The sequence below is a fragment of the Papio anubis genome, chromosome 10 (genome assembly GCF_008728515.1).
Source record: "Papio anubis isolate 15944 chromosome 10, Panubis1.0, whole genome shotgun sequence".
Taxonomy (NCBI): Eukaryota; Metazoa; Chordata; class Mammalia; order Primates; family Cercopithecidae; genus Papio; species Papio anubis.
This window is the reverse complement of record NC_044985.1, coordinates 34,849,169-34,869,137: the sequence shown is the minus strand read 5'-3', so window position 1 is coordinate 34,869,137 and position 19,969 is coordinate 34,849,169.

The window sequence follows — 19,969 nt, the reverse complement described above, 5'->3', positions numbered from 1 at the left end:
TGCAGATGTTATTAAGAATCTGAAGATGAGATCATTCTGGTTTTAGGGTGGGCGCGAAATCCAATGTCTGGTTTTCTTCTAAGAGAAATGAGAGAAAGATTTGAGACTCACAGAAACACAGGGGAAGGCCACATGATTATGGAGGTAGAAATTGCAGTGACATGTCTACAAACCAAGGAATGGCAGAGATTGCCGACAGCCACCCAGGAACTCTGAGAGAGGCATGGAAGGTATTCTCCCTCAGAGTCTCCGCAACCCTGACAACACCTTGATTTCTGACTTGTGGCCTCCGGAACTGTGAGAAAATAAATTTCTGTTGCTTTAAGTTCCCATGTTTGTGAGAAATTGTTATAGCAGCCTGGGAAATGAGTCCACCCGCTCACTCCAATGCTTTATTCTTCAGTATACCAGGCCAGGGAGCTCCTCAGTTCTGAGGGCCAACATTTACTCATGAGGCCATCCTCCCACATGGGTACCTCAGCCCCACATACTTCCTATATTTTTCTACCATAAATATAGGAAGTGGAAAATTAAGTTGCCTTTTCTCCTGAGGGTGGCAGTTAGAGAGCTCCCTTTAGAAAGAGAGTTTAAGTATGTAGGTAACATTGCTTTCTGATATGTTTTTATTCAGCCATTCATTCATTCACTCATAGTAAACAGCTACATTTCACTAATGCACTCTGTGATGTTCAGATTGTAAACAGTCACAAAGACATAGAAAGAAACCAGCACAGAGATGACTGAAAGTGAGAATCCTCTTGTGTCTCATTTCTTGGACTTTGGGGGCTACCTCAAGTTCCAGTATCCCATGAATGTCCAGGTGCTGCCACAGAAATGGCAGTGAAACCAGAGTTACCTCATCAAAGAGAACCTTTCTGAGAGGGTACTGTGTATAGTGATGTGACCTCTCTGCCATTTAGGCCCTGACAAGTAGTTTTAACTAAAATGACTGAGAAAATGCAAGTGGTTGGGCTGGATCTGCTGGAAAACAAAAACAAGGGTACTTCCTGAGTATTAAAATATAAGTTTTATAGTAGTTTCAGGTTCTTTCTAGGAAATGCTTGAGGAGCTACAGATACAGATTGGCAGACAACCAGGAACTGGGGAATTCTATCGTGTTAGGATGAGCATCATCAGCATCTGTGCAGCCTGTGGGCTCTGATCCACAACTACATGAGGGGTAGTCATTAAAAAATAAAAAGCCTAGAAATGTGTCATGATCCGGGGGGGGGGGGGGGTTGAAAGGAAGAGAATGCTGACTTTCAGTGTGAATGTGTGATCAGGTGATCCTGTGACCTTAGGACTGTACAGCAATGTTGAAGATTGCTAACAGTGCTCCAGTTTCCAGAAACATACACCCCACTGGTGAAGGGAAGTTTGCAACCTGTGATGAAATGTTGGTACAAGAACAAATTCTCCACGGGTTGTCTTTATGTCTACCTTGGTCAGATAGCAAAGGTCTCCCTCTGTGCCCTTGTCCCCACCCAAGGTAACCGAATCTCTTACCTGCGGGTTTTCAAGTGTCCAGCCTATCTGGAAAGCAGTGTGTCCACTCATTTGATGTCCAGACTCAAATGAGTCTGCTGTGGAAGAGGATGGCTCTTTCCAGGACAGCCATGGCTCAGAGATAGCGCCTTCATTCTGCTCTCTGGGGAGATGGTTTACTGTTTCCTTCCCTGTCCATGACCCTAAACTGTCCTTTTTCTAACAAAGTTGCTACTTGGCTTGCTTTTTCTACTTCCTCCAGGCCCTATCTTTTCTAGATTCTTCATGGGAAAAACCAACCTGTAGTTTTGCCTTTTATGAATGTTGCAATAACTATCAACTTCCTCTCCCGCCTGCTCCCTAGTCTGTTTTGTGTAGGTCTGAGTTTCTGGCCTAGGTGAGGTAAGGCTCTGATGAAGTCCTTTCTCTTGGAGAGTAGGCCTTTCTGGTGGAGAATGCTCATGGTGTATTTAAAATAATTACTTTTCTCCTCCCCTTGCCAGGGCTATGAGATATTTGTTGGCTCTTTCCTGTGTGAACCTGGTAGGGTTTGTGGAGATTGACCCAAGAAAGCATGAAAGTCTTCTTAATCCCCCAGGAGTTTCTCACTGTCATGCTGGTCCACACTAACCCTTCCAACCATTTGTCAAAATTACCACGCGGGTGTTCCTGGCAGTTTCTGGCTCCAGCAGCTTCTACTTCAGATAAGCAGATCTCGGCTGTGATCTCTATGTTCTCCTGGGTCTCCAGATTTCAGGGTGGTCCTTTGCCCTGTGACCTCAGTTCTCTGATCAGTTCAAGACCAGTTGTTAATTTTCAGTTTGTCCTACTTTTTTCTTGTTTTAGGGATGGGAGTGATGACTTTCAAGCTTTACATGTTAGAGCTGAATCAAAAGTCTCCTCACAGCCTATTCTGGACACAACAGCCTGAGAAATTCCTGTAATATACAAGACAGATCATGTTGCTCTTCTGCTTACAGCCTATTTTGGATTAAAGCCAAAGCCCTTCTATTGGTGCACAAGGCCTCCTCAATCAGCCCACTCTCTGTTCTGCTTATTGGCCTCTTCTGCTCTTATTCTCCCTCTACTTTCTCTGATCCAGTCACATTGGCTTCTTGGATGTTCCTTGAATGCACCAGCAAGCATCTACCACACGGCTTTTGCACTCGCCTGGAATGATTCTTGTCCACATGTCCAATTTTCTCTGCATAAAAGTCACAGATACCTAGTGAGGCCTTCCCTGACAACCCCTGTTTAAAATAACAGCTCCACAGTTCACTCCCATCCCCTCATTTTCTCACCCTTTCTCATCTTTATTTGTTTCCATGGCACTTTTTATCACATGACATACTTCATGCAGTATTTTTCTTTTCTTTTCTTTTCTTTTTTGTTTGTGTGTTTTTGAGACAGGGTCTCACTCTCTCGACCACACTGGAGTGCAGTGGTACGATCTTGGCTTACTGAAACCTCCTCTCCCAGGCTCAAGCGATCCTCCCGCCTCAGTCCTCCAAGTGGCTGAGAGTACAGGCACAAGCCACCACACCCGGCTAATTTTTGTATTTTTTGTAGAGACAGGGTTTCACAAGGTTGCCCAGGCTGGTCTTGAACTCCTGAGCTCGAGTGATCTGTCCACTTCCACCTCCCAAAGTGCTGGGATTACAGGTGTGAGCCACTGTGTCCTGCCTTTATACAGTATTTTTCTAATTGTTAAGTCTATTATCTCTCTTTTTCACTAGCTGGTAAACTCCATGAGAGCAAGGATATTTGTTTGTTTTGTTCCTTACTATATATCAGTGCTATAAAGAAATTATAAATTCATGATGATCAATGGCATTAAAATTATTTAGTGAGTGGGATACTAGTATAATGCCAAAGTAGTATTACATAAATGACTTTCTGGTTGCAAAGGGAAAAACATTACTATTAAATAGAGGAATCAAATGGTCACCACCCTAATCTAGTGGTTAATTTAGTATCATTAATGGCAGGTCAACCAGGTATTATGTCTTTTCTTAAGTGATGCAATATGAAGTTGATAATAGCACTTGAAATATTATCTTGCCAAATACGATGAACTTGAATCCATAGAGCCTTTAGATATAACTCTCAGTTTACAAAGTAAAGAATAAGTTAAAATTCACCACAAGGAAGCCACCAGACAAAATCAGAAGGTGGCACATCTTGTAAGATGGTTCAAGGTCATGATAAAGGGTCTGTTCTAGATGAGAAGAGACATAAGGGATAAGGGAATTGGGTGCAATGTGTGTGTTCTTGGACTTGCTATGATTTGTGCTAGTGAATTTTAAAGGAAGTTTTAGAATCCATAGGCAAGAATATAAGTACAAATATTAGGTGAGATGAACACTTTCTGAAATAAAATTGGTATATGTGAATTGCAAAAAGTAGCTTTCAAAAGAATATGTATAAATATGTACAATTACAACATGTCAATTATAAAAGAATATGAAGAATATGATCTCATTTAGGTAAAAAATGCAAACCATGCTTCTCTGTTTAGTAAAATATTTTAAGAGTATGTACAGTCTAATATGAAAGAAAAATATACTTTTTTTGTATTTTGTCTTAATATAATTTATTTGTATTATGTCTGGCACTTAGCTCATAGATTTGTTTGAATTTTTGTTTCTAGAGGGGTGGAAAGAAAATGGTTCTATCTAATTGGCCCTTAGGGAAACACAGAGACCAACCCGCTTCGTAGTTCAAGACACAAACCTGCCACACATATAAATGTAAACAGCTGTAGATACAGAGTATTCTGCAGTTGCACGCTTTCAAGTTATTAAAATTTCTGGATTTGTTTAACTTAGTCAAATTTACCTCATTCTAATTAATAGTGAATTTTTAAAAATCATATAAAATCCAGCCCCATTTGTTCCTAATATAAGGATTTTGAAAAGTCTGAAAATTTCTCCTTTAATCTGTTTTGTTTGTTTTGTTTTCGAAGGGAGGATGTGGACATTTTATTACTGACAGATTAAAAATACAATACAATTTTTGGTGTATTTAGACTGTTCACATTTAAGTGGTTATTCATATAGTTGGATTAATATTTACCATACTTGTTACTGTTTTCTACTCATAGCCCTTGTTCTTTACTTCATTTTCCTCTCTTCTTCTGCCTTCTCTAGTTTTAACTGAGTATTTAATATTGTTCTCCTTTCTCTCCTGTCTTTGCATATCAATTACACTTTGTTTAACTTTTTTAGTGTTTACCCTAGAGTTCGCAATATAAATTTACAATTCTTTCAAGTCCACTTTCAAATTCTTTGATGCTATACTGCTTCACAGGTACTTCAAGTATCCTGTAACAGAGTATTCCCAGTTCTTCCCTTTGATCCCTTATAACATTTCTGTCATTCATTTCACTTACACTTAAGTTATAATGACTGAATAGATTATTGTTATTATTGATATATTTTTAAATTAAATGACTCTGTATAGAAAGTTAAAATACCAATGATTTGATCTGGAGTTTTAGACTCTTTAATGTTTTTCTTTCCTTCTTTCTCCCTTCTTTTCTCTCTCCCTCCTATGCTCTTCCTCTTTTCTTTTATCCATCACCCACTAATACCATATCTATTTCTGATTATTTATTTTAAGAAAAATGTTTAAGGCCTTTCTCTAACAGAACTCTCCATGATTTCATTCTTATCTGTCCGTCTTCAAAGAGAGGCAAACAAGATTTTGCTGTTTTTTGTATGCATGATTTTATACTTTTATATATATATACACACACACACAAACTAAATGTCTCATTGTTCAGTAAAACATAAATTTCCATATTGTTTCTATAAACATGTCATATTTTTAAATCTTTTTGAATTATATATATATCATAGTGTACTGTTTTTGCAACTTTCTTTTTTTGTCAACATTATGTTTTTGAAATTTATCCCTATTACTACAAGTAGATAGATTTAGTTTTCTCATTTAAACGGCTGTACCATGAGTTCGTTTTATGCATACTATATAAAAATATATCTTTTGTTTTATTTAAGTATATTTGGGTTCCCGTCGTTTTGTTTTTATAAACAATGCTACCATTAACACTTCTTATTTCTCCTTGCATGCGTGTCAGAGGGTTTCTCTAAGCCACGCCCACAGGACTGGAATTATGGGGTGTTAGGTATGTACATCTTCAGCTTTACTAGACCTTGTCAAGTTGTGCTCCAAAGTAGTTGTTCCAATTCCATCAGCAATAAATGAGAATTCCTGTTGCATCACATCTGGCCAACACTAGGTATTTTCAGACTTTTAAAATTTGTCAATTTGATAAATGTGAGATAATATCACATGGTTTTAATTTGTTTCCCTTTTTACTAGTAAGGTTAAAAAATCTTTTCACATATTAAGTAACCAATAGATTTCCTGTTCTGTGAATTGTTCATTTTTTCTATCACATAATAGTTTTCTATGCATACTTTATATATTCTGAATGCTAATTTTTTGTTAGCTATATGTATTGCAAATATTTTATCCTAGTCTGTGACTTGCTTTTTTCAGTTTGTGCTGTGTTTTGTTGCATAAAGCCTTCATTTTAATGTAGTGAATTTATGTATCTTTCATGTGTCATTTGTGATTTTGTGTTTTATTTAAGGATTCCTTCCATAGCGCAACATTGGTTAGTCTCCTGTACTTTCTTTTAAAGTATGTAAAGTTTTGCCTTTCATATTTATGTTAGTTTTCTTGGAATATTTTTAATGTGTATATAGCATATAATAGGGAATCAAACATTTTTTGTATGGATATCTTATTTTCCAGGTACCAGTGACTTATTGGCCCATCCTTTCTCCATTAATTTATTATACCTCCATCATATATCAGATATCAGTACATGTGGTCGTAATCCAGTTCCACTAATCTGTTTACCTTTGAGTTACCATCACACTCTCAAGACTCCGAATTATAAATGGAATCAGCTTCTTGTATTCCACTGTCTAATTAGTTATTACCACCACATAGACAGTTACCACTTTTTCTATGATGATCTTGAATTTGCCAATCTTGCTGAACTCTTTCATTAATGGTTTTATTATTGACTTGTGTCAAAGAGGCCTAGATCTTACTCTCAACCTTATTACTAACTAGTTGTATGTCCTTGGGAAAGTTAGTAGTGCCACTAAACTTCCATGTTCTCTTTAAAAAGAGGCAGGTCATAACATCTAACTCACAAGGTGGGGTTGTTGTGGAAGTTAAATAAGAAAGTGAATGTAGACAGCCTAGCCTAAAGCAGAGACCCCCAAAATGCTAGTTCCTTTAAAACATTTTGTTTCTCTAAAATTGTCTGATTAAATTATATATATATATTATACACACACACACACACACACACACACACACCCACACCCACATATATATAAGACCTTTCTTGCCATCCAAAGCCCCAGGTTATAGTAAGGCATTTCTTTAGCTATGAAGTCACAAGTTCATTTGTTTTTTATTGTTGGATAAGAATATACTACACCTTTTATTAAAGAAATCCAAAACATTAGGCTGGATACTATTCTGGGGAGATAACCACTTGGATATCACAAAATTATCTCCTGGTTTCAGGTAATATAGATGCGCTTTACATGATTCATTATAGATATTAAAGATGTCAGAGGAAAAAATGACCATTACAATTATGTGACTTTAAAGTATTTTCCAAAAGAGCCATATCTGTCATCGGTTATGGGAGCTGACCAAATGTGCACGATGACAGACAGACAGCTGGTTCTCATTCATATTAACTTCCTCTCAAGCAATAGGAATGTTACGGCAATCTGGCCTTATATTATGCTGATTCCAATGTAATTACATTTGTTATTTCCAGGCGATGCAGTAAATCAAGTTGTGGCAAGTAGGTGGATATTTCACAGAAGTAATTTTGGAGACCATTAAATACGATCGCGTGTTCTGTTGAACTCTCTTCTGCCACAAGACAAATAATGTCCAGTCCAGGCATGGGGGAGGGGACAGAGTGGGAAGCAAACCTGTTTACTTCAAAAGATAGAAAAAACATGTTTTTCTACATGTAGATGTGAAATTTATAACAAAGGAGCCCAGTTAAGGCATGCGGGGTCAAAGTAATGGACAAACTGCTCCTGTGCAAGAGATTTGCTATCTCTCTGTTCCTGGGCCCCAGACTGCCAAGCCCAGCTGCTTCCCAGGCAGTTGTGTACCTCCCCCAAACATACCTACTGTCCCAGCACTTTACTCTGCTGAGGGATAGGCTGGTCATGAATTAATGTCTACAGAACAGGAGTGAATGACCCTTCTGATTTCATTACAGCTAGAAACTCTGTAGTGCTTACACTCATTCACATAAAGGCCGAAAGCTTTTAGAATCCTTTAATAAACCAATTGCCTAAGGCTAAATTCAGAAAGGAATCTAATATGGACGATAAATGATGATTTTGTTGTCTAACAGTCTCTGTTCAAAATGGACATAATTCTTTTAGCCTGTAATCTGACCTCCCATTAATACCAGCTTCCCAAAGTATTATCACTATCCAAGAAGAAAGAAAGCCAAAATGAATTTGACTTTAAAGGGCATCCTTGCCTTAAACAGATTTATCTAAGAATAAAATTAAGACCCATGGACTATAACTTTTTTTTTCCTATAGACAGCAGAGATTTAGTTATCAACTGCTCAGTGCAACTTAAATAATTGAGGAATAAAAAAATCTGGAATAGTTTAGGAGAAGACTGCCTAGAGGCACTAGGAGAAGATGACCCCTGGAAGACCTTCTCAGCTCTGTGCACAAATGAATCCATGTGTTCGGGAGGTAGCATAGGAAGGCATGGCCCTTGATTGGTTAAGGGTAGCTTCGGTTTCAGCTGCCAAGAAACAAGCCTACCCAGTGGTGAAGACTCTTACTTCAAATTTCTTCAGAAAAATCAAGCCCTTCTCATTGTTCCCAATAACATTTTGTTTTAACTTAGCCAGTGTTTATTCAAGTTGCTTAGCTTACAGCCCACTGGGTTTCATTCAGGAAGATTGTAATCAGGAGAGGGAGAGGGAGTGAGAGAGAATGAAAATTCCTATTAAATGGAAAAAACAAACAACTTTTCCCTCAGAAGGATTTTTTTTCCCCCTCACCTTAATCTGGTGCTATCTGGGGAAATGTTAAGTATAGAAGAATTTCATGAGAAAAGAATTTTTAAGAAGTAATCAATAAAAGAACTTATACTTTTTGGCAGGGTACAGTGGCTCATGCCTGTAATCCCAGCACTTTGGGATTGAAGCTGAGGTGGGCAGATCACTTGAGCTCAGGAGTTCCAGACCAGCCTGGCCAACATGGTGAAACCCTGTCTCTACAAAAAACAAAAATAAAAAATTAGCCAGTCATGGTAGTATGCACCTGTAGTCCCAGCTATTTGCAGTGCTGAGGCAGGGGGCTCACTTGAGCCTGAAAGGCAGAGGTTGCAGTGAGTGGAGACTGCCCCACTAACATTCCAGCCTGGGCTACAAAGCAAGATGTTGTCTCTCTCTCTCTCTCTCTCTCTCTCTCTCTCACACACACACACACACACACACACACAAGGTTTACAAGGACATTACAAAACATAATAAAAGTTTAATTTACATTAACCTTTAAAAAATTAAGTTTCACTAATGTTTTGGCCTTTATTTTTACTGTAATAAATATATATGACGTAAAATTTACTAGGCTATAATTCACTGACATTAAGTAGATTCATAATGTTATGAAACCACCACCACTATTCACTTCCAGAAGTTTTTCATCATCGCAAACAGAAACTCTGTACCATTAAACAAAAACTTCCCATTTCCCACTTCCCCTAGGCCACAGTAACTTCTATTCTTTTAGTCTCCATGACTTTGTCTATCGTAGGTAACTTATATAGGTGGAATCAGACAATATTTATCCTTTTTGGTCTGGTTTATTTCACTTAGCTTAATGTTTTCAAGGTTTATCCATGTTGTAGCATGTATCAAGATTTCATTTCTTTTTAGAGCTGAATTAGCTTCCATTGTATGTATATACAACATGTGTTTACTCATTTATCTGATGATGGACATTTGGGTTGTTCCTATCTTTTAGGTGTTATGAATGAATAGTGCTGCTATGAACATTGGTGTTCAAGTATCCTTGGTGTTTTCAATTTTTGGTGGTATATACCTAGAAGTGAAATTGTTGGGTCATACAGTAATTCTAGTTTAACTTTCTGAGGAACCACCAAACTATTTCCACTGTGGGTTTACCATTTCACATTCCCACCAACAATGCCCAAGTCTTCCAATTTCTATACATCTGCACCAACACTTGTTATTTTCTATTTTTTTTTTACATAATAGCCAGCCTAATGCTGGTAAAGTGGTATCTTATTTTGGTTTTGATTTGCATTTTTCTAATGTCTAGTGGTGTTTAATATCTTTTTATGTGCTTATTGGCTGTTTATGTATCTTCTTTGGAGAAATGCCTATTCAAGTCCTTTGCCCATTTTTAAATTGGGCTGTTTGTTTTTACATTGATCAGTTTTTTATATTCTGAGTATTAATCTCTTATCAGGTATATAATTTGCAAATATTTCCTTCCATTCTATGAGTTGCCTTTTCACTCTGTTGATGGTGTCTTTTGATGTGCAAAAGCTTTAAATTTTGATAAAGCCCAATTTATCCATTTTTCTTTTTTACTTGTACAACTAATATTCATCAACAGTGATGTATACTTTCCACATGTCCATTTGTAGCTTGTAGGAAAAGTACGTGTTCCACATCATGGAGGACTGACATTGGTGTTGTCATGTAACTGATTACCCTAGTGTGTTGCAATGCATTGTGATTCAAGTGTTCCTTTATGTAAATTTTGAAATCACATATTTTTATTCTATATTTTTACTCATATATTTACCAAATTAACCTTTACAATTATGAAACAAATCACTCATGAAATATTTTACAAAAAGTCAAAAGCAAGACAAAACTAATAATGCAAGCTGAAAGTAGGCAGAATTGAGACTTCTACTACTACTAGGAGCTTTTTGACAGCCACATTGAAAGGATCCAACAAAGAGTCAGAATGATGCTTGGGAATAGCCACTGCACTTCAGCCTGGCCAACACAGCAAGACCCCACCTCTAAAAAAAATCACAAATATCAATGCAATTATTTTTTTAAATGGACATATCTCTACTACAGTTAACAGTGTATCAAATTCTAAGTATATATCGTGTGTTAGAATATTAGTCAATGATAGCATGGAGATAATAAAATTTTAAAAATATTAACATTATTTATGTTTATAACCTCATGAATGCTTTTTAAAATTATTGCATCTATAACATTGTAGAGTAGATTTATATCACATAATACATAAATTAATATTTATATAAGCAATACTCATTGAGGACGCATCCTCCAATTTTTTTTTAATCAGTGGGAGTATTTTAAAAAGTTTGGAAGCCAGTGGTTTCCATAAAAAAAAAGTAAATTTACAGACATATTTGTCTATCAGCTTTTTCAGTTAGAAAACTGGCACACTTTTATGCCTGGAGCATTTTTTACTTTTAAAAAAGTAACACTGACTTTACTCCAGTCTGTTTGGCAAAAGTTCCGTGATGGATCACTGCAAAGACAGCAAAGGATTGGCACATTTGCTTTCAGTATTTATGTGAGAACAAGTGTACTTTTTCATCTGTGTTTATACAGAGTTTGTGTATGTAGAGTTGAGTAATCCTTGTGACAAAACACTATAACCCCATGAGACTAATGCCAGAAGAAAATACTACAGCTGAGTTGAGTGACGAAAGCCATCCTGGACCTGAGTTGTGTTAATACAGAAGAGAATTTTCTCAACAGTGACACTGTGGATAATCACAGTGAATCTGGGTTTCTCATTGTGCAATTCTATGGCAACTCAATTATTATCCAAGCTTATAGATTTGCTAGGATCCTGGGTTACCCAGACATTTTCCCATTTGTGATTCTTCTGCCCATTTCACTGCTTATTAACATCCATTAAAGAGTGAACTGGGACAGGAATAGGAATTTTATCTGGAGGTTTTATTCCCTTGTTGATTACATTGGCATACAATATTTGGATTATACATGTGTATATATATATATATATATATATATATATATATAAAATTATTATTATTTTTTTACCCATGTGGATCTTAACTTCAGAGCCATGGAAAATCAACTGCCAGTCAAACTTGCTTTCAAAGCAATCATCTTAAAACCAACACAAGTTTTTCTGGTCATGTTTTAGGTGGCCATAGTTGTAAAACCATTTATGACAAACTCTGGAGTTTTGATTTGACTTTGATAATAAACTTATGTACTTTGAAATAGAAGGGCAACAAAGCCAGGCTAGACACTGAGAACATTTTCCACTTAAGATAGCCTGAAATTAATAAAGAAGATAGCTTTCAGGTTGTATTTACTTACCCCTGCTAAAATCTGAAAGCTGGGCTGAGTTTACAGAATCATGGAGTTAGAAGGTAACTTAAAGGACATCATACCTAGGTCCTACACAGAAGATTAGGGCAGACTTGGGGAATTCTTTCCTTAGGGGCCAGATTATGAAGCCAAGTCTTCCTGAAGACTGTTTGTGGATATGTAAAGCAAAGGAAAAGAGATGAAAATGTAGTCGGGTGGAGAACAATGATCTAAAGCTAGTAGAAACAGGCATTTGTCTAAAGCTGGAAGGCAGAGTTAATGGTAGAGGGTGGTGGGGTGGAGAAAGGTAAGAAACAAGAGAATGGTGACAATAGGATAAAAAATGAGGGGCAGAATAGGTTAGGTTAGGTGGTTCAAGGATGGCATTCACCAATGCTGGGCACATGGTAGGATGCTTCTTCAATGTGAAACCTTCCATCTAGCTGACATGAGGATTCTGCTTCACCTTATCTCACATTCCTGGCTCTGTTCTCCAGCTTTAAATACTTAATTTTACTCATTTCAATTTGGGGGATTCATTAAGATGGATGTTCCCCCTTGGCTTCTGATCTCCTCCATCACTGGAACCTTTGCCTTTTCTCTTAAACTCTGGTTACCTAAAATTGAAAGAGCTTTTCATCGCCCCAGAGGGAGTGTTAACTCTCTTCACACAGAATCACCCTCTACAACATCCCTGAAAGACTTCCTTTTTGCCATTCCAGATGATCATATCTACTTGACTGTTTCATGTCGTGGAAACTCTCTACATTATAGGTTGCCAGCACCTTGAATTGTTCCACTTCAGAGTTGATCTTCAACTAGCTGACTCCTTCCTTTATCATATCCATCTGCTCCTCTGGCTTTCTCATTCTTTTCTTTTAAATAATAATTATTATTATTTATTATTTTTAAATGACACATAATTGTATATATTTGTGGGACCCAATATGATATTTCAGTACGTATATATAATGTGTACTGATTGAATCAGGGTAATTAGCATATTTATCACCTCAGACAGTTATCATTTCTTTGTGTTGAGAACATTCAAAATCCACTCTTGTAGCTATTTGAAAATATACAAGAAATTCTTTTTTTTTTTTAAACAGAGACTCACTCTGTCACCCAGGCTGGAGTGTAGTGGCGTGATCTCTGCTCACTGCAATGTCCTCCCCCCTGGGTTCAAGCGATTCTCCTGCCTTAGCCTCCCGAGTAGCTGGGACTACAGGCGTCTGCCACCCACGTTGCCCAGCTAATTTTTGTGTTTTTGGTGGAGACGGGGTTTCACTGTGTTGGCCAGGATGGTCTTGATCTCTTGACCTCATGATCTGCCTGCCTCAGCCTCCCAAAGTGCTGGGATTACAGGTGTCAGCTACCGTGCTCAGCCACAATAAATCTTGTTTATTGTAGTCATTCTACAGTGCTATAGAACACTAACATTTATTCCTTCTATCTAGCTGTACTAGATTTGTTAACCAACCCTGTCTATCCTCCTCCTCCCACTTTCCTAGCCTATAGTAGCCACTATTCTACTCTTGACTTGTATGAAATTAACTTTTTTTTTTTAGCTTTCTCATGTAAGTGAGAACATGTGCGTGACTTATTTCACTTAAAATAAATTCTTCCAAGCTCATTTATGTTGCAGTGAATGACAGAATTGTTCTTTTTTTCTATCACTAAGTAGTGCATATACACTATGGTACATATTTTCTTTATTCATTCATCTGTTGATGGACACTTAGGTTATTCCATATCTTGGAATAACCTATTCCAAGGTTATTGGAATAATACTATTAGATAATAATGGTACTATTCCATATCTTGGCTATTGTGAATTGTACTCCAATAAACATATATGCAAAATAGTACTGCAATAAAGATATCTCTTCAACATACTGATTTCCTCTTCTCTGGATTAATGCCCAGTAGTGGGGTGGCTGGATCATATAGTAGTTCTATTTTTAGCTTTTTGAGGAACCTCCATACTGTTTTGCAGAATGGCTGTACTAATGTACATCCCTCCCAACAGTGTATAAGTGTTCCCTTTTCTCTGTATCCTCACAAGGAATTTTTTTTTTTTTTTGGTCTTTTTGATAATAGCTATTCTAACTGGGGTGAACTGCTGTCTCATTTGGTTTTAATTTCCATTTCTCTGATGATTAGTGGTATTCAGCATTTTTTTCATATACCTGTTGGCCATTTGTATATCTTGTTTTGAGAGATATCTGTTCAGTCCATGGCCCATTTATATATATATATATATGTGTGTGTGTGTGTGTGTGTATATATATATATATATATTTGTTGTTGTTGTTTGAGTTTCTTGTATATTCTGGATATTCATCCCTTGTGGGATGAATACTTTTCAAATGTTTTCCCTTGTGCTGAAGGTTGTCTCTTCATATTCTTAATTTTTCATTTGCAGTTCGCAAGCTTCTTAGTTTGGTATAATCTCATTTGTCTATTTTTGCTTTTACTGCTTGTGCTTTGAGGTCTTCATAAAATCTTTGCCCAGATCAATGTCCTAAAGCATTTCCCGTTTTGTTTTCTTCTGGTAGCGTCATAGTTTTGAGTGTTATGTTTAAGTCTTTAGTGCATTTTGAGTTGACTTTTGTATATGGTGAGAGATAGAGGCCTAGTTTCATTTTTCTGCTTATGGATATCCAGCTTTCCCAGCATCATTTATTGAAAAGACTGTCCTTTCCCCTAATGAGTGTTCTCAGAGTCTTTGCAGAAAATCAGTTGGCTACAAATAGGTGAATTTATTTCTGGGTTCTCTATTCTGTTCCATTGGTCTATCTTTCTGTTTTTATGCCAGTACCATGCTATTTTGGTTAATCTAGCTTTATAATATATTTTAAAATCAGGTAGTGTGATACCTTCAGATTTATTCTTTGGGTTATTTGAGGTCTTTTGTGTTGCTCTATGAATTTTAGGATTTTTTTCTATTTATGTGAAAAATGTTATTGATACTTTGATAGGGATTGCACTGGATCTGTAGTGATCTGTAGATCACTTTTTGTAGGATGGTCATTTTCATAATATTAATTATTTTACTCCATGAACGTGGAATGTCTATTTTTTTGTTTTTTTCAATTTCTTTATTAGTGTTTTCTAGTTTTCCTTGTAGAGATGTTTTCCTCCTTGATTATATTTATTCTTGTATTCTTTTTATAGTTATTATCAATAGGATTGCTTTCTTGATTCTATTTCTATTAGTCTGTTGTTGGTGTCTAGAAACTGCTGATTTTTGTATGTTGATTTTGTATCCTGGAACATTACTAAATTTATTTATCAGTTCTAAGAGTTTTTGGTGGAGCTTTTAGGGTTTTCTATGTCTATACCCATGTCGTCTGCAAACAGGAACAGTTTGACTTTCTCCTTTTCAACTTGGATGCCCTTTATTTCTTTTTCTTCCCTAATTGCTCTGGTTAGGACTTCCAGTTCTGTGTTGAATAAGAGTAGTGAGGGTGAGCATCTTTGTCTTGTTTCAGTTCTTGGAGAAAAAGCTTTTAGCTTTCCACCACTTAGTATGATGTTTACTGTGGTTTTGTCATATGTGGTCTTTATTGTGTTGAGGTATGGTCCTTCTATACCTAGTTTGTTGAGTGCTTTTATCATGAAGGGATGTTGAATTTTACCAATTTTGTTTTTGTATCTATTAAGATGACCATATATGTTTTTCCTTGATTCTGTTGATACATCACATTTATTGGTTTTTGTATGTTGAACCATCCTTTCATTCCTGTGATAAATTCCACTTGATTATGATGAATGATCTTTTTAATGTGCTGGATTTGGTTTGTTAGTATTTTGGATTTTTGCATCCATGTTCATTGGAGATATTGGTCCATAGTTTTCTATTTTCTATTTTGTTGTTGTGTCTTTGTCTGGTTTTAGTATTGGGGTAATACTGACCTCATAAAATGAGTTTGGAAGATCTCCTTTTTCTTCAGTTTTTTGGAATAATTGAAGAATAATTGGTTTTAGTTCTTCTTTAAATGTTTGGTCAAATTCAGCAGTGAAAACTTCAGTTCCTGGATTGGCCTCTGATGGGAGACTTTTAATTACTGATTTAATCTCATAACTAATAATTGATCTAGTTAGATTTTCTAATTTTTTTTTGTTCAATCTTAGTAGGTTGTATGTGTCCAGATTTATTCACTTTTGTGAGGTTCTCTAATTTGTTGGTATGTAGTTGTTCATAATAGTCTCTAATAATCCTTCATATTTCTGTGATATCAGTTGTAATGCCTCCTTTTTCATTTCTGATTTTATTTACTTAGGTCTCATCTTTCTTTTCTTGGTTAGTATAGCTAAAAATTTGTTGATTTTGTTTATCTTTTCAAAAATTCGACCATTTTGTTTCATTGATCTTTTACATATTTTAAAATCTTGATTTTATTTATTTCTGCTCTGATATTCATGATTTCTTTTCTTTTACTTATTGTGGATTTGGTTTGTTCTTACTTTCTGGTTCTTTGAGATGCATTGTTTGGTGGCTTATTTGACACTTGTCTGCTTTTTTGATGGAGTCTTTTATTGCTATAAACTTCCCTCTTAACACTGTTTTTGCTGTATCCCATAGGTTTGGATATACTGTGTTCCCATTTTCATTTGTTTTTTAAAAAATTTAAATTTTCTTTTAAATTTATTCATTTGCCATTGGTAGTTTAGAAGCATGTTGTTTAACTTCTATATATTTGTACAGTTTTGAAAGTTCCTTTTGTTATTGATTTCTAGTTTTATTTCACTGTCATCAGAAAAGATACTTGATATGATTTCAATTCTGTTAAATTTGTTGATACTTGTTTTGTGGCCAACCATGTAATCTATTCTGGAGACTGTTTTATTTGCTGATTAAAAAATATATATTTTGTAGCTATAGGATTAAATATTCTGTAAATATCTGTTCGGTCCATTTGGTCAAAAGTGCAGTTTAAATCCAATATTTCTTTGTTGACTTTTTCCCTAGATGGTCTGTTCAATGTTGACAGTTGCACATTAAAGAACACAACTATTATTGTATTGGGGCCTATCTCCCCCTTTAAATCTAATATTTACTTTACATGTCTGAGTGCTCTGGTGCGTATATCTTTATCATTATGATATTCTCTTGTTGAATTGATCCTTTTATCTTTAGATAATGAACTTTTTTTGGTCTCCTTTTAAAGTTTTTGACTTAAAGTCTATTTTATCTGATATAAGTTTAGCTACTCCTGCTTGCCTTTGATTTCTGTTTTAATGGAATACCTTTTGCCATTCTTTCACTTTTAGTCTATACGTGTCTTTAGAAGCAAAGCGAACTTCTTGTTGGCAGAATACAGTTAGGTCATGTTTTTTAATTCATTCAGCCAGTCTATTTTTTTTTTTGAGTAGGACATTTAATCAGTTTACATTGATGGCTATTACTGATTGATGAGGACTTACTCCTGTCATTTTGTTAATTATTTTCTTTCTTTCTTTTTTATTTTTATTTTTGAGACAGAGTCTTGCTCTGTTTGTTGCCCAGTCTGAAGTGCAGTGGAGCGATCTCGGCTCACTGCAACCTCTGCCTCCTGGGTTCAAGCGATTCTTCTGCCTCAGCCTCCCAAGTAGCTGGGATTACAGGCACCCAACACCACACCTGGCTAATTTTTGTATTTTTAGTAGAGACAGGGTTTCACCATGCTGTCCAGGTGGTCTCAAACTCCTGATCAAGTGATCCGCCTGCCTTGCCTCCCAAAGTACTGGGATTATAGTGAGCCACCATGCCTGGCCTTTTTTTTATTCTATTTTTTTAAGCTTTGACTGGATAATTTCAAATGACCTGTCTTCAAATTCAGAGATTCTTTTTTCTGCAATCAAGTCTGCCATTGAAGCTCTCTGTTGTATTTTTTATTTTGTTCACTGAATTCTTCAACAGCAAAATTTTTGTTTTGTTCTTTTTTATATTATATGTATCTCTTTGTTGATTTTTTTCATTCATATAAATGAAAAATGTTTTTCTGATTCTATTGAATTGTCTATCTGTATTTTCTTGTACATTGTTGAGTTTCCTCAAGATTATTATTTTGAATTTCTTTTCTGACAAGTCATTGATTTCCATTTTATGGGGGTCTGTTATTAGAGAGTTATTACATTTCTTTGTTTGTGTCATATTGCCTTGCTTTTTCATGTTTCTTGTGTTCCTGCATTGATGTCTATGCATCTGGTGGAATAATTTCCTCTTCCAAACTTTCTAGAGTGGTTTTGGCAGAGTAAGACTTTCACTTGCAGTTAGGTCTTAGTGTGCCAGTTGGGAAGGGTCTGGTGACTCTGTTTTGGGGTAGTTGCAGTGGTATAATCTCTGTGCCATATCTTCAGCTGTGTTCAATGTCAGCAATAATTGTGGATGTCTCAGGGGCCTAGGCCATAGAAGTTTGTGGCAGTTACAGTGGCATTGGCTGTTGATGTCCTAGGTGGTAAAGTCTTTTGGGGTGCTCCTCTTCTTGGTTTTTCCACAATAAATAGACTTACCCAAAGGGATCCTTCTTGGTGTCAGTTATGACACAGCCTACAAGTAGCTGCAGTGGTGCTGGTTTCCAGGTGCAGGGTGCTTGGAAAGATTGTGGGGCCAGGGTTCTAGGCTCAGAGTCTCAACAAACTTATTGTGACACGTGGGTCTTGGGGCACATTTGCTTTCTGTAGCTGGGTTTGGTGTAGGTTGCCCACAGGGCCAGGATCTGTGACTCTAAAATACCCATTAGCAGCTCAGTTCCAGGGCTGGGTTGCAGCTCTGACTCTATTATTGGGAGGCGGAGCATAGCACTGGCCTGACTCTAGGGAGGAAGGGTTGCTCTGGAGGTTTGAGCCCAAGAAACAGCGCAAGGCTGCAATTTGGGAACCTGAGCCAATGGGGCTCAGTGGCAACTCAGGTCCCAAGGGAAAAGGCATCATGTAGTGGTGGCTTTAAACCCTGAGATGATGTGGTGTGGCACTATTCCAGACTGTGAGTCCAGGTGGAACAGTAGCAATTAGAATGGTGGAGCACAGTTGTTGTTTGGGCCCTGGGGTAGGGGCAGGGAGCAGCACACCTATGACTCAACTCTCCGTGGAGAGTATTGTCTCAGCAGGCGAGACTCTAGGGGGCTAGTCCAACCACAGGAAAGCAGGGTACTAGAATTGTTTGACCTGTAGGGTGGGCTGTCTCAGCTTAGTCACTGCTGTGTTTCTCTGCGATGTGAGCTATTAGGTCAGCTCAGCCCTGGTATATAGGAAGCCACTTCAGCTTAAGTACTATGGTGCATGATCACTCTGGGTGGCCAAAGCACCTTTTTCTGGGAGGCAGGTTGCTGCTTCAACTTAGGCACTGGGCAAGAGTGCCTGCCCTAGGTGGCCACCGCACTGTTTCCCCAGGAAGGAGTGTACTGCTTTAGCTTCAGCTGAAGGGGGTGGTGTGCAGCATAGGGGGCAGGGGGCAGCCGGAGTGGGAAATGTAGATGGAGTGGTTTTGCCAAAATACTGTTTCCTCAGGTAAGAGTGTGCAGCTTGAGCTCAAGCTCCAAGGGGCAGGACGTACATAGCAGCAACTAGAAGTGTAGATGTGGCAGCTCTGTGCCAAGGCAGTTTCCTTGGGAGGCAGTGCACACTTCAGCTCAGGTCCCTAGGGGCAGGGCAGAGCAGCCACTGGGAGAGGTAGATAGAGCTGTTCTGTGAAAGCACTGTTAGCCTGGGAAGGAGTTCATATCTTCAGCTCCAGTCTGAGGAGTTTGGGAAGGGGTAGGTGGAGTGAGTCCACTGCTGCTTGGCCACATGGGGAAAGGCATAACAGCTAACAGCTCAGCTTGAGGATGTCGGCTGCCGAGCAGGAGTGGTTCAGCAGTGGCTTAGCTTCTGGCATGAAGTGGCGTCATGGCTATTATCTCTCCTCCTGGAAAGACACACTGCAGCAGTAATTTCAGTGTAGTAGTTGTACAGACTATAGGGGGCAGGGTATAGCATCAGCTCCTTCTCTGAGGGGAACACAGTTGTGTGGACTCCAAGCCGTTCTCTCAGCTGTGCTTAGTGCCTGTGAGGACTGTAGGGGACCCTAGTGGTGAGGACAGCAGG